The 12,713-nt window shown below is 45.2% G+C and overlaps 1 protein-coding gene across 1 annotated transcript in view; it reads right to left on the reverse strand.

Moving 5' to 3' along the window:
• The window catches only part of LOC126155175 (proto-oncogene tyrosine-protein kinase receptor Ret-like), a 241,641-nt gene extending 229,504 nt beyond the window's left edge, over positions 1 to 12,137 (reverse strand). The window contains exon 1 of the mRNA XM_049916212.1: positions 12,032 to 12,137. The gene's annotated coding sequence lies outside the window, so the exon portion shown is untranslated. The remainder of the gene's footprint in view (positions 1 to 12,031) is intronic.
• Between the last annotated feature and the right edge of the window lie 576 nt (positions 12,138 to 12,713).

Raw genomic sequence — 12,713 nt, forward strand, 5'->3', positions numbered from 1 at the left:
AACTTCATGCTTTGCCTTGTGCTAAAATTTCGTTTGCTGGGCTATTTTTACGCCCAAGTGCTTGTGGCTCCTACCTACATTACCTACAGCTTTTCAGCTGCAATAAACAAAACAAGTAATATAGGGAGTGTCCGTTTGAAAGGCCTTTTTAGGGATTTCCGTTTCCAGTGTTTTAATCGTGAGTGCAACCAATCTTAGGTTGAATCGCTGGTTAGGACTATGATCCCTATTCACTCTCCAGATGAAGCACTCCGGAATGACCTATCTTTAGCTACATACCTTCTCCTCATCGGCAGCAGTGCAGGATCCATCGCAAGTGCTTGTCACCTGCCCAACTCGCCTGATTAGACACAGTCCCGTCCCTAGTTGGCCTACTTCGCTGGCCAAGGCCACCTCTGCCAAAGATATCATGGTTGGATGGTGCACCGAGCAGTTACCTCTCTCCGATTACTTTCATGTGATAACTGTTTTGTAGCACACCAGCGCTAACAGTGCTACTTTCGTTGGGCAAAATGCACAGCCTGTGGTAAAAACGGACTCAAAACTGAAATGTACCGATAGTCTATAAAGATTGTCAGTTATACCCGACTAGACTAAAGGGATTCTGATTCGGACGATGTTATCTGCATCTAAACTCCTGATGTGCTCCTTGTCTAGACTTGGCTCCGTATCTCTTACAGGTTATTAAAATTTCAAATGGCTCTGAGCACTATGGGACTTAAGTTCTAAGGTCATCAGTCCCCTATAACTTAGAACTACTTAAACCTAACTAACCTAAGGACATCACACACATCCATGCCCGAGGCAGGATTCGAACCTGCGACCGTAGCGGAAGCGCTTACAGGTTATTAACACTGGAAGCTACAATCAGCACCACCCCAGGTGTTTTTCAATTTGATACTGGGTCTTCAATCGCTATTGCCTATTGGGAGGCATATTGCCACATGGGCTCCTCTTCACTATAACCTTCTTCTAAGCAACTGTAAATCTATTGTAACCACGCCATCGTGGTGAAGGGTCAGTTCAGAGTTCAGGTTCAGTACCAAGCAGTTTCCCTGCCAATTCACATCCTCATGGTCGACATTGTGGACCACGAACATTTTGTGCTTGGATCTGTCCTATGCCCTCGAACAAACTACATTCTACCATTAGTGCCAAGCTTCTACCTGTGGACCTTCGTTAAAATACACCTCAAATTTAGTGGGTCCATCAATCGGCGTCACAGATTTTGAAGCACATGTCTCTTTATTGCCTTTGGTGAGGCAAAGGTTATTTAAAGCATAGAATGTTCCCATTTTTCTGGGTTACAAGCTTGATCTTGAGCTGCAATACCTACAGGAGGAAGGAACTCTGGCACCCGTTACAAGCAGTCAGGTGGGCCACACCTGCTGTGACCATTGAAAAATCGTAGAGATCACTGAGGGTTTATGGAGACAAGAGAGATGCAAACAACTACTGAGGAATATCGCTACACGAGGTCGGATACAAGGTGCTGTCAAAACTTTTCCTCAAGAGAGTAGAAGAACAGGTAGAACGTACAGTTGGCGACTGCCAAGAGGGATTCAGGAAGGGAAGAGGGCATATAGAACAGATATTTATCCTGAAGTAACTGATAGAACATAGGACCTTAAAAAACAAAAAGGCAGTAATAACCTTCATGGACTTCACAAAGGCATATGACTCCATCGACAGATCAGACTCTTGTTAGGATCCTGAAGAACAGAGGACTAGATGGAACCACATGAGAACTTATAAAAGAAATTCTGACAGACACAAAAGCAGGGGTGAGATTCAAAGGAGCAGTGTCAGAAGAATTTGAGATCAAGACTGGTTTTAAACAGGGAGATGGATTGTCACCATTGTTGTTCAGTATAGCACTGGACGAAGTGATCAGGCAGTATAGAGCAATAAACGAGGAAATGGGAATACCAAAGAACCATTTAGGGGACAAAAAGGACAACAGGGGTCAAGTGGACTGCCTAGCCTTTGCAGACGACATAGCAATAGTAAGTGAGACGGAAGAAGATGCAAAGACGCAACTCGACAACTTAAGTAAGGTAGCCAGAAAGGTAGGACTGAGGATCGCCTACAACGAGACAGACATTAAATACCACTGCAGGCTGGGAAACGCCGGAAGGCACTGTGCAAATGGTGGACAAATTTAAATACCTGGGAGAACTCAGAACAGGAAGGAACAGAAGCAAGGAGGAAATAACAGAGAGGATAAAGAAGATGAGGTCAGTCTTCTGTATGACGAGAGAGATATACAATAAAAGTAATATATCCACACAGGCAAAGATGACGTCTCAGCACCATATAATACTGCATTCCTCACCGTTGCCTGCCATAGAGAGGGATGAATGCGAAGACCTAGGGAAGAACTGTACCGGAACATGAAAACAATATCCAGGGAAATCAGACTCAAAAGGGCAAGGTTTGCTGAACATGTAATTAGGATGAGTATGGACAGAATGACGAAGAGATTGTGGAAACAACAGGGAGAACAAGGGGAAAGACAGGAACCAAGTGGGTTGTTGTACTTCGGAAGGACTGGTTGGAATTGGGGATCAAGGTCAAAGGAAAGGAAAGTTGGAGGAACAAATATATACCGACCAATATGCCGGAGATCAACGACAGAGAAGAATACAGGAAAAGATTAGAATGTCACCAGCGGAGCCGACAGGAGAAAAGGACACTGAAGATCTCGGAAGAAGAGTGGGAGAGAAGACGAGAAAGAATGAAGACGTTCGGGGAGAAGAAGAGGAAAGTGCAGTCCACGAAGGGGCTACTCGTGGTCCTACAGAGGTCGTAACGCAAGAAGAAGAGGAAGAAGGGTTTATGGAGATTTTAAGTCAAATATCAATCACTAGTCCTTCATCGATGCATACAATATTTCTAAAGTGGAGTATATCATGGCATATCTTGACAAAGTTTTTGCTAATATAGACTTACAGGATGCCCACTTGCAACTCCCCTTGCATCCTGGCCATCAGCACGTAGTTAAACCTTTTTCGGTATAATCGTCTGCCCTTCGACATTACCAGCATATTGGCCATATTCCAATGCTATCTGGAACACCTCACATCAGACATTCCATTCACGTTCCATTGACACTGGTAAAAATTTACAGGATATAGCCATTAATTTGGAATCGTTGTTCAGCCCTAATGGGCTAATTTGAAATGCAATCAGAAACGTTGTTGTTTCTTCATGCTGTCATTGGAATATCCGGAACATGAATTCATTGTATCAGGGATATGTTCCAATCTGCATCATATCAAGGATGTACAAAACCAACCATCTCCCACAGATGCCAAACAACTCAAATCCTTGTAAGGTCAACTGAACTATAACACTTGCTTCTCGTATGGCAGCTATCGCCAAACCGTTAAATCAGCTCCTCCACAAGAATCTTAAGCAGCAATGGGCCTCCACTTCCGATATCTCAAATAGACTCTTCTCTGCCCCATGTGCCTCACGGCATATGACCCTTCTAAGTACCTGACAGCGACGCAGATGCATCTGACTATGGCTTGGGGGCCATTTTTTCTCACAAAGTCGGCAGAGCTGAACGTCAATTCCAGTTGCTTCCGAGATGCTAAGGCAGAAACAGCGAAATTACAGTCAAACAGAAAGGGAAATATTAGCTATCATTCTTGCATTGAAGGAATTTCACGATTATATGTACAGATGGTGATTTATCCTGTTAACGTATCATAAGCCTCTTTCCACAGTCCAATGACCGTGCTAATATTCCAACCAGGAGATGCCAATCCCTGCATAGATGGGCACTGCTCCTCTTGGGATATTACTATGACATACATTAGCACAGCCCAATATTTCAATGCAGACGTCCTATCGTCTTCCAATGCGATAAGAACGTAAGTTTGATATGGCTCCCGCAGTCTGCTTTCATACTGACACACAACCAGAGGCAGTAGTGGCCATCTTACCCAGTGATACTGCAGCCATCGCCTGCTAGAAGGGCTGACCCTCCATGAACTCATGCGATTGGTGAAGAATGTTTGGCGAGTGGATGACAAGACTTTTTGAACATCTGGACGTTCAGGTCTATTGGTGGTACTGGCATAAAAAGTCACTCCCAGTGGCACCTCTTGCTCCAAGAAGATGACACAAACACCAGTTCTGCAAGGCTACATCTTGACATTACTGCATGAGGGTGACTGGGACATGGTCCTCAGCAAATGAGTGGCCTTCCAACATCTCTTCTGGAGGTACATCGACAAAGATATAGAACACATGGTTGTGGTGTGAGTGACATGTCAAATCAAGCAGGTAGCACCAGCGTGTCGATTATTTTTCTTGACCTGATTTGCCATTGATGGTCTTGAATTATTCTAGATTTTGCAGGGCCTTTTCTGGACTGCTCCTGGTTGATAGTGATAGATCCCAGCACGATTTTCTCTGTTATCAACAAAAGGATCCTTATCTCGCACCTTCTCAATTGAGGGGATGCCACAAAAAAATAGAGCAGGTAATAGCCCTCAGTACATGTCAACACAATTTTGCAGTTGTTGTGCAGAGAACGGCATAGCTTTGGCACATACAGCATATTTCCTCTCAGTGCCGCCCATGACTGGCAGATATCTTCGCCTACACTTTTAAAACTCAACTAACAAACTTTCTCCGACATGACGATCTCAACAGAGAGCTCATTTGATTTCTTGCCTCCTGCCACTCCTCTCCATAGGATGGATGCAGTCCCGCTGCATGGTCTGCCATACCAATCACATTTATCTATAATCTATCCCCATCACTCTCCTGCCCCCCTCCCCCCCACCCCCCGCCCACCAATACACACACACAGACACAAACAGCGCTTGAGCCATTAACGCAATAGCCTTCAGGATGGAATCTGGGCACTAGTTTTCCCAGGGGTCGTTATCACCGTTGGGCAAAGCGATAATCCTAACACCCAAGAGAGTGCACCATTACCGATGGCTGCCTCACACATGAGGCCTGCAGGCTTCCAACTGCCTTCCAGAGAGCCTGGTACCCATTATTATGCTTACTGACACCAGCTCCCCAGTTTCTCCACTTCCCCACGACACTAAGAGATGTTTCTCTCTTCTGAGATGCGGGTGGGATGCTTTGTCAGGGCTCATAGCCCTCCAACATAATAACGTTACACCAATGGTGACCTACAGCTAAAGTTTCAGGGCCGCTACTACAGCTCTGAGAACACATCTCACCGACAGGCTGCAGTGGCATCACTCGGTATGTTCAATGCAGACGTAATCGCTTACACAGGATCACGTGCTCGAAAATAGGCCTTACCCTATCCTGGTGCCTCGACAGTATTCAGGACCGTGTGTGGCTATAGTGAGGTAGTTCTTCGTAGATTAGCTGTCCGGGCTTTACATTTATTACTGCCGCAGTTCCTCCTCACAAGGTCTCCTGAAATCCTTCCGCGACCTGGGATCTCCGCCTGGCCTCTACAGCAGCATACTTCCGTGATTTTGGTGTTTGGCCCGTTGCAGTGTTTGTGTAATTAGAGACAGTTGCTCGTGAACTGGTACTTACTCTAAAAATTGCCGTTCAGTTTTCAGTGGATGACAGTCTACTGCGCTGACGTATCTCATCCTGTTAATTGTGAACTATTTCTGGTATTGTGCAACTGCGTTGCGAAGAAGGAGATCGAAGTTTTGTGTTAATTTCAATAAACTTGCTTTTCATTGTCTACCTTGGCTTTATTACTTCTAAGTGGAACTTGACGTGGGCCACTTCAGAAAGAAATGGATTACTGAAGTACTGAGGAATGATATGATGCATCTGAAGATCTCTAACTCGCCATGTGAGTGATAATGAATTCCAAAGTAGGCAGTTCAGATGAAAAGGAATGGACATCACTAAACAGGTCTACCACAGTAACGGGATATGCAAATATGAACACAAGAAAGCTCACTGCGAAGAAATCTTGAGGAACAAAAAAAAACTTCAGTTTATTGACTAAAAAAGAAGTACGAAGATGTTCAGGAAAAAAAATAACAGAATAGCAGTATACGTCACTGACGAACGAAATAATTAGGAAGTATAAGGAATCTAAGATGAAAAGGCTGCTGGAAAAATGAGGAAAAATTAAAAACTAAATGGTCGTATTATGGACTGATTTGGCATACAGAAAAGGTGAAACAACGGTCGATAAACGAGCGTCAACATTGAAAGTGCATGAAGAATCCCTCTGTTAACCGTAGAAAAGAGAGCGAATAGATGGAAAGAATGTAGTAAAGAGCACTACGAGGAGCAGAGGGAGGAACTGTCTGACGTGACAAAAGAAGAAATGCGAGTCGAAATTTTAACAAACCTTTGGAAGACTTGCTAAAATAAGGCCGCAGGCATAGATAACGTTTCTTCAGAATTACTGAGATCATTAAGGAAATTGCAACGAAAGGACTATTTAAGTTGTGAGAATGGAGACGCGCCATAGACATTCGGAAAGATAACACGATCCCGCAGCTACCAAGGGCACATAAGAGATCTTTTACAGAATGAGCATAACACCTTAAACAGCAAAGTTTCTGGCAACAATAATACATAGAAGAGTGGAAAGGAGAAATATGAATCTGTTAGATGACGACCAGCTGGGTTTAGGAAAGGTGAAGGTACCACAGAGCAATTCTGACGGTGTGATTGATAATCGAAAAAAGATTGAGTAAAAGACTTGTTCATAAAATTTGTTGACCTAGAAACAGCGTTCGACAGTGTAAAATGGCACAATATGTTAGAAATTCTTTGAAAAATAGGTGTAGACAATAGGGAAAGGAGAGTAAGATACAGTATATACAAGACGGAAAAGTAAGAATGGAATACCAAGACCGAACCGCTCAGATTATAAAGACATGGATGTAGTCTTTCGCCTACTCAATAAAGGAAATTAAAGAAACGTTCATGAGTGGGATTACAATTCAGAGTGAAAGGATATCGATGATAAGTTTCGCAGTTGACAGTGCTGTGCTCGGCGATCGTGAGGGTGAATTGCACGACCTGCTGAATGGCAGAACCAATCTAATGAGTACAGATTATTGATTTAGATGAACCTGAAGAAAGAAGAAAATCCTTAGGAGTGGCAGAAATGAGATTGCGGAATTTAACATCAGAACTGTGGACCACGAAGTAGGCAAAGTGAAGTTAAAGATATGCGACGGACGAAGCACGGAGGACATAAAAAGCCGGAGCACAACATCGTATAGAAATGAATCATGGTCTGTAGAAATCCCGGAAAAGATGACAATCGAAACATTTGAGATGTGATGTTATACACTCCTAGAAATTGAAATAAGAACACCGTGAATTCATTGTCCCAGGAAGGGGAAACTTTATTGACACATTCCTGGGGCCAGATACATCACACGATCACACTGACAGAACCACAGGCACATAGACACAGGCAACAGAGCATGCACAATGTCGGCACTAGTACAGCGTATATCCACCTTTCGCAGCAATGCAGGCTGCTATTCTCCCATGGAGACGATCGTAGAGATGCTGGATGTAGTCCTGTGGAACGGCTTGCCATGCCATTTCCACCTGGCGCCTCAGTTGGACCAGCGTTCGTGCTGGACGTGCAGACCGCGCGAGACGACGCTTCATCCAGTCCCAAACATGCTCAATGGGGGACAGATCCGGAGATCTTGCTGGCCAGGGTAGTTGACTTACACCTTCTAGAGCACGTTGGGTGGCACGGGATACATGCGGACGTGCATTGTCCTGTTGGAACAGCAAGTTCCCTTGCCGGTCTAGGAATGGTAGAACGATGGGTTCGATGACGGTTTGGATGTACCGTGCACTATTCAGTGTCCCCTCGACGATCACCAGTGGTGTACGGCCAGTGTAGGAGATCGCTCCCCACACCATGATGCCGGGTGTTGGCCCTGTGTGCCTCGGTCGTATGCAGTCCTGATTGTGGCGCTCACCTGCACGGCGCCAAACACGCTTACGACCATCATTGGCACCAAGGCAGAAGCGACTCTCATCGCTGAAGACGACACGTCTCCATTCGTCCCTCCATTCACGCCTGTCGCAACACCACTGGAGGCGGGCTGCACGATGTTGGGGCGTGAGCGGAAGACGGCCTAACGGTGTGCGGGACCGTAGCCCAGCTTCATGGAGACGGTTGCGAATGGTCCTCGCCGATACCCCAGGAGCAACAGTGTCCCTAATTTGCTGGGAAGTGGCGGTGCGGTCCCCTACGGCACTGCGTAGGATCCTACGGTCTTGGCGTGCATCCGTGCGTCGCTGCGGTCCGGTCCCAGGTCGACGGGCACGTGCACCTTCCGCCGACCACTGGCGACAACATCGATGTACTGTGGAGACCTCACGCCCCACGTGTTGAGCAATTCGGCGGTACGTCCACCCGGCCTCCCGCATGCCCACTATACGCCCTCCCTCAAAGTCCGTCAACTGCACAAACGGTTCACGTCCACGCTGTCGCGGCATGCTACCAGTGTTAAAGACTGCGATGGAGCTCCGTATGCCACGGCAAACTGGCTGACACTGACGGCGGCGGTGCACAAATGCTGCGCAGCTAGCGCCATTCGACGGCCAACACCGCGGTTCCTGGTGTGTCCGCTGTGCCGTGCGTGTGATCATTGCTTGTACAGCCCTCTCGCAGTGTCCGGAGCAAGTATGGTGGGTCTGACACACCGGTGTCAATGTGTTCTTTTTTCCATTTCCAGGAGTGTATAAGGAATCTAAGATGAAAAGGCTGCTGGAAAAATGGGGATAAATTAAAAACTAAATGGTCGTATTATGGACTGATTTGGCATACAGAAAAGGTGAAACAACGGTCGATAAACGAGCGTCAACATTGAAAGTGCATGAAGAATCCCTCTGTTAACCGTAGAAAAGAGAGCGAATAGATGGAAAGAGTGTAGTAAAGAGCACTACGAGGAGCAGGGGGAGGAACTGTCTGACGTGACAAAAGAAGAAATGCGAGTCGAAATTTTAACAAACCTTTGGAAGACTTGTTAAAATAAGGCCGCAGGCATAGATAACGTTTCTTCAGAATTACTGAGATCATTAAGGAAATTGCAACGAAAGGACTATTTAAGTTGTGAGAATGGAGACGCGTCATAGACATTCGAAAGATAACACGATCCCGCAGCTACCAAGGGCACATAAGAGATCTTTTACAGAATGAGCATAACACCTTAAACAGCAAAGTGTCTGGCAACAATAATACATAGATGAGTGGAAAGGAGAAATATGAATCTGTTAGATGACGACCAGCTGGGTTTAGGAAAGGTGAAGGTACCACAGAGCAATTCTGACGGTGTGATTGATAATCGAAAAAAGATTGAGTAAAAGACTTGTTCATAAAATTTGTTGACCTAGAAACAGCGTTCGACAGTGTAAAATGGCACAATATATTAGAAATTCTTTGAAAAATAGGTGTAGACAATAGGGAAAGGAGAGTAAGATACAATATATACAAGACGGAAAAGTAAGAATGGAATACCAAGATCGAAGCGCTCAGATTATAAAGACATGGATGTAGTCTTTCGCCTACTCAATAAAGGAAATTAAAGAAACGTTCATGAGTGGGATTACAATTCAGAGTGAAAGGATATCGATGATAAGTTTCGCAGTTGACAGTGCTGTGCTCGGCGATCGTGAGGGTGAATTGCACGACCTGCTGAATGGCAGAACCAATCTAATGAGTACAGATTATTGATTTAGATGAACCTGAAGAAAGAAGAAAATCCTTAGAAGTGGCAGAAATGAGATTGCAGAATTTAACATCAGAATTGCGGACCACGAAGTAGACAAAGTGAAGTTAAAGATATGCGACGGACGAAGCACGGAGGACATAAAAAGCCGGAGCACAACATCGTATAGAAATGAATCATGGTCTGTGGAAATCCCGGAAAAAATGACAATCGAAGCATTTGAGATGTGATCTTATAGATAAGTGATGAAAATTAGATGAGGAGAGTGACCCAGTCCGTACTTGACCCCAAAGGCTTGCTTCCACCTCGTGGATGCATGTATGGCTGTCCGCTAGGAACCGGGCGAATCGTGCCATCGATGGTTGAAGTAGGAACGGGGGCAGGCGCGGAGTGAGTCTACCGCCGCACTCTGCCTTGTGCCTTCGCTTAAGTGTTAGGTTTCTTCAGTGCTTTCATTTTGAGTTCATGTAGTCGCACCAGGTGCTTGCACTGGGACACAGTATGTTGCTTATGCATTGCCCCACTGAAATTTAGAAGGCACCGGTCCTTTATAGCCGCGGTATGCGGTGGCGTTCACGGTCTAAAGTAAAAGGAGCAGGGTGCGTTCTGTTTGAATAAGTCGAGACGTCTGCTAAATACTATCTTCACGGTTGTCGAGCATTCACAGTTCATGAGTCACTGACTCGTTGAACCTATTTGTGGAAGCTACAGTGCTGCATTTCTAAAATGGTGAGCATCGACTGGTTTACATGAAAATGGTTTCTTCCTTTCGTCGAGATAACTGCTTGAAATTGGTGCTCTCCCTTAATATCGTCAGTGCTAAGGTTTAACTGTAATGAGGTGTTAGTAACTCACACCTTGTTGTGCTGTTTATGCAATGGTACTAGTTTTGCAAAATTGTATTCTACTTTTTGAAATCGTAAAGTAGCAGTGCCAAACCGCGTACAGCTTGATTTGTCTGCTACTATTTTAAAGCATATTCTGGCTCATTTAATTCAGAACTGTGTCCACTCGTAATTGTTTGGGAACAGAGCGACTACAGTTAGTACAGCTATTTAAAATTTTAGATTGAGCCTTTATTATATTCGACAGTTTAGTTTAAAGCTTCATTTGTTTTACAGACAATTTTTTAAGTCGTGCTACTCCCTGAGCGTTTGGGCAGTCACGTGTTTTATCGCACGTAATGATCGTAATTATTAATCAAAGTGTTGGTCGAAATGCACATATGGTCCCGAGCTCTGGTGAGTTTTCTTTAAAAGGGTGATCTATATTGCCTCAGTGACTTATTGAAATATTTTATGTGTGGCAATTGTATTTTTTTTTTTTAATTTCTGTCCACGTTGTTGCAAGGTCTTGTGTAAAGCTGATGCCAGGCGGCCTGTGTTAGCATTCAGTGAGTGCTTGTAGCTGGTTGTTTCCACAACTAGAATCCCTTGTTGAAGGCGATGTTTTAACCATTTGATTTCGTAAGTTCACATTCGTAAATAATTTTCTATTTGTTTTATGTAACAAATTTTTCAACTCAAAGTTCGCTTTCTCTGGGTGGCCTATTAAAGCACCTTACACTACAGAGCCTGAGCATTTATTTCTGTGGTCCTACTCTGATTAATTCTGTATTTCTTTTTATGTCTTTCCTTTTTGCATTAATTCATTTTCTTGTGCTTGCGATAAACTGAAGCAAGTAAGTCGTGTGACTCGGGTCTCCCGTCGGGTAGACAGTTCGCCGGGTGCAAGTCTTTCGATTTGACGCCACTTCGGCGACTTGTGCGTCGATGGGGATGAAATGATGATGATTAGGACAACACCCAGTACCTGAGCGGAGAAAATCTCCGACCCAGCCGGGAATCGAACCCGGGCGCTTATGATTCACGGTCTGTCGCGTAACTCAAGTAAGTAAGTAAGTAATCTGAATAGAATAATGTAATCAAAGCACAAAGTAAGGTGATTCTAAAGCTTGACGTAAATTGAACACAGCACAGAGAGGAAGATCTGGGAAACATTGGAAGGAAATATGGGCACGATGGCAGGACCTTTGTTAAGATATCAAATAATAACTTCCATTGTGTTTGATGGAACAGGCAAAATTCTAATTGAAGGGAAGGATCGGTGAGATATCGAGGTTGGTATTTTACTTTCCCCCCTTTTCCTCTCTTTTTGAACAGAACATGTGATTATGACTTCTTAAGAGGAAGTAATCGGTAGTAATACTGTTTGTATGGCCCCAGACTGAATCAGACAGTAATTTTAAAAAAAATGAATAGAAAAGCAAGGGGTACGCATCTCCAGGGTACTAACTAGAAGAGGGGGCGTAAATTCCGAAAACCACAGTCGTTATTACAAACCTCGTGTTGCGAACTGGGGAGCGGCTACCAGGTAGAGGCGGCCAGAGTTGGAGTCGAGGTGCAGCCAGGAGGGCAGCGAGCTGTTGGCCCGGAAGCGCGCGGAGGCGTCGGCAGGCAGCGTCCGCAGCCGTAGCAGCGTCAGCGGCAGCCGCGACTCCGCTGCCAGGTCCAGCGGCAGCGCCGCCGTCACCTCGGCGGGCGTCACGTACACCAGCGACGCACCTGCGGAACACGTGTTCTGTCACATAGGCCAGCCGTACCGTAGCCCAGCTGCTGAAATCTCATACTCATGCAGCATATTGGAACACATCCAAGGTGTCTTTACACCGGAGCAATATACACTACTGGCCATTAAAATTGCTACATCACGAAGATGACGTGCTACAGACGCGAAAAATAACCGACAGGAGGAAGATGCTGCGATATGCAAATGATTAGCTTTTCAGAGCATTCACACGAGATTGGCACCGGTGGCGACACCTACAACGTGCTGACATGAGCACCGTTCCCATACACAAACAGCAGTTGACCGGCGTTGCCTGGTCAAACGTTCTTGTGATGTCTCGTGTAAGGAGGAGAAATGCGTACCATCACGTTTCCGACTTCGATAAATGTCGGATTGTAGCCTATCGAGATTGTGGTTTATCGTATCGCGACATTTCCGCTCGCGTTGGTGGAGATC

This window comes from Schistocerca cancellata, chromosome 2, assembly GCF_023864275.1.
Source record: "Schistocerca cancellata isolate TAMUIC-IGC-003103 chromosome 2, iqSchCanc2.1, whole genome shotgun sequence".
Classification (NCBI taxonomy): domain Eukaryota; kingdom Metazoa; phylum Arthropoda; class Insecta; order Orthoptera; family Acrididae; genus Schistocerca; species Schistocerca cancellata.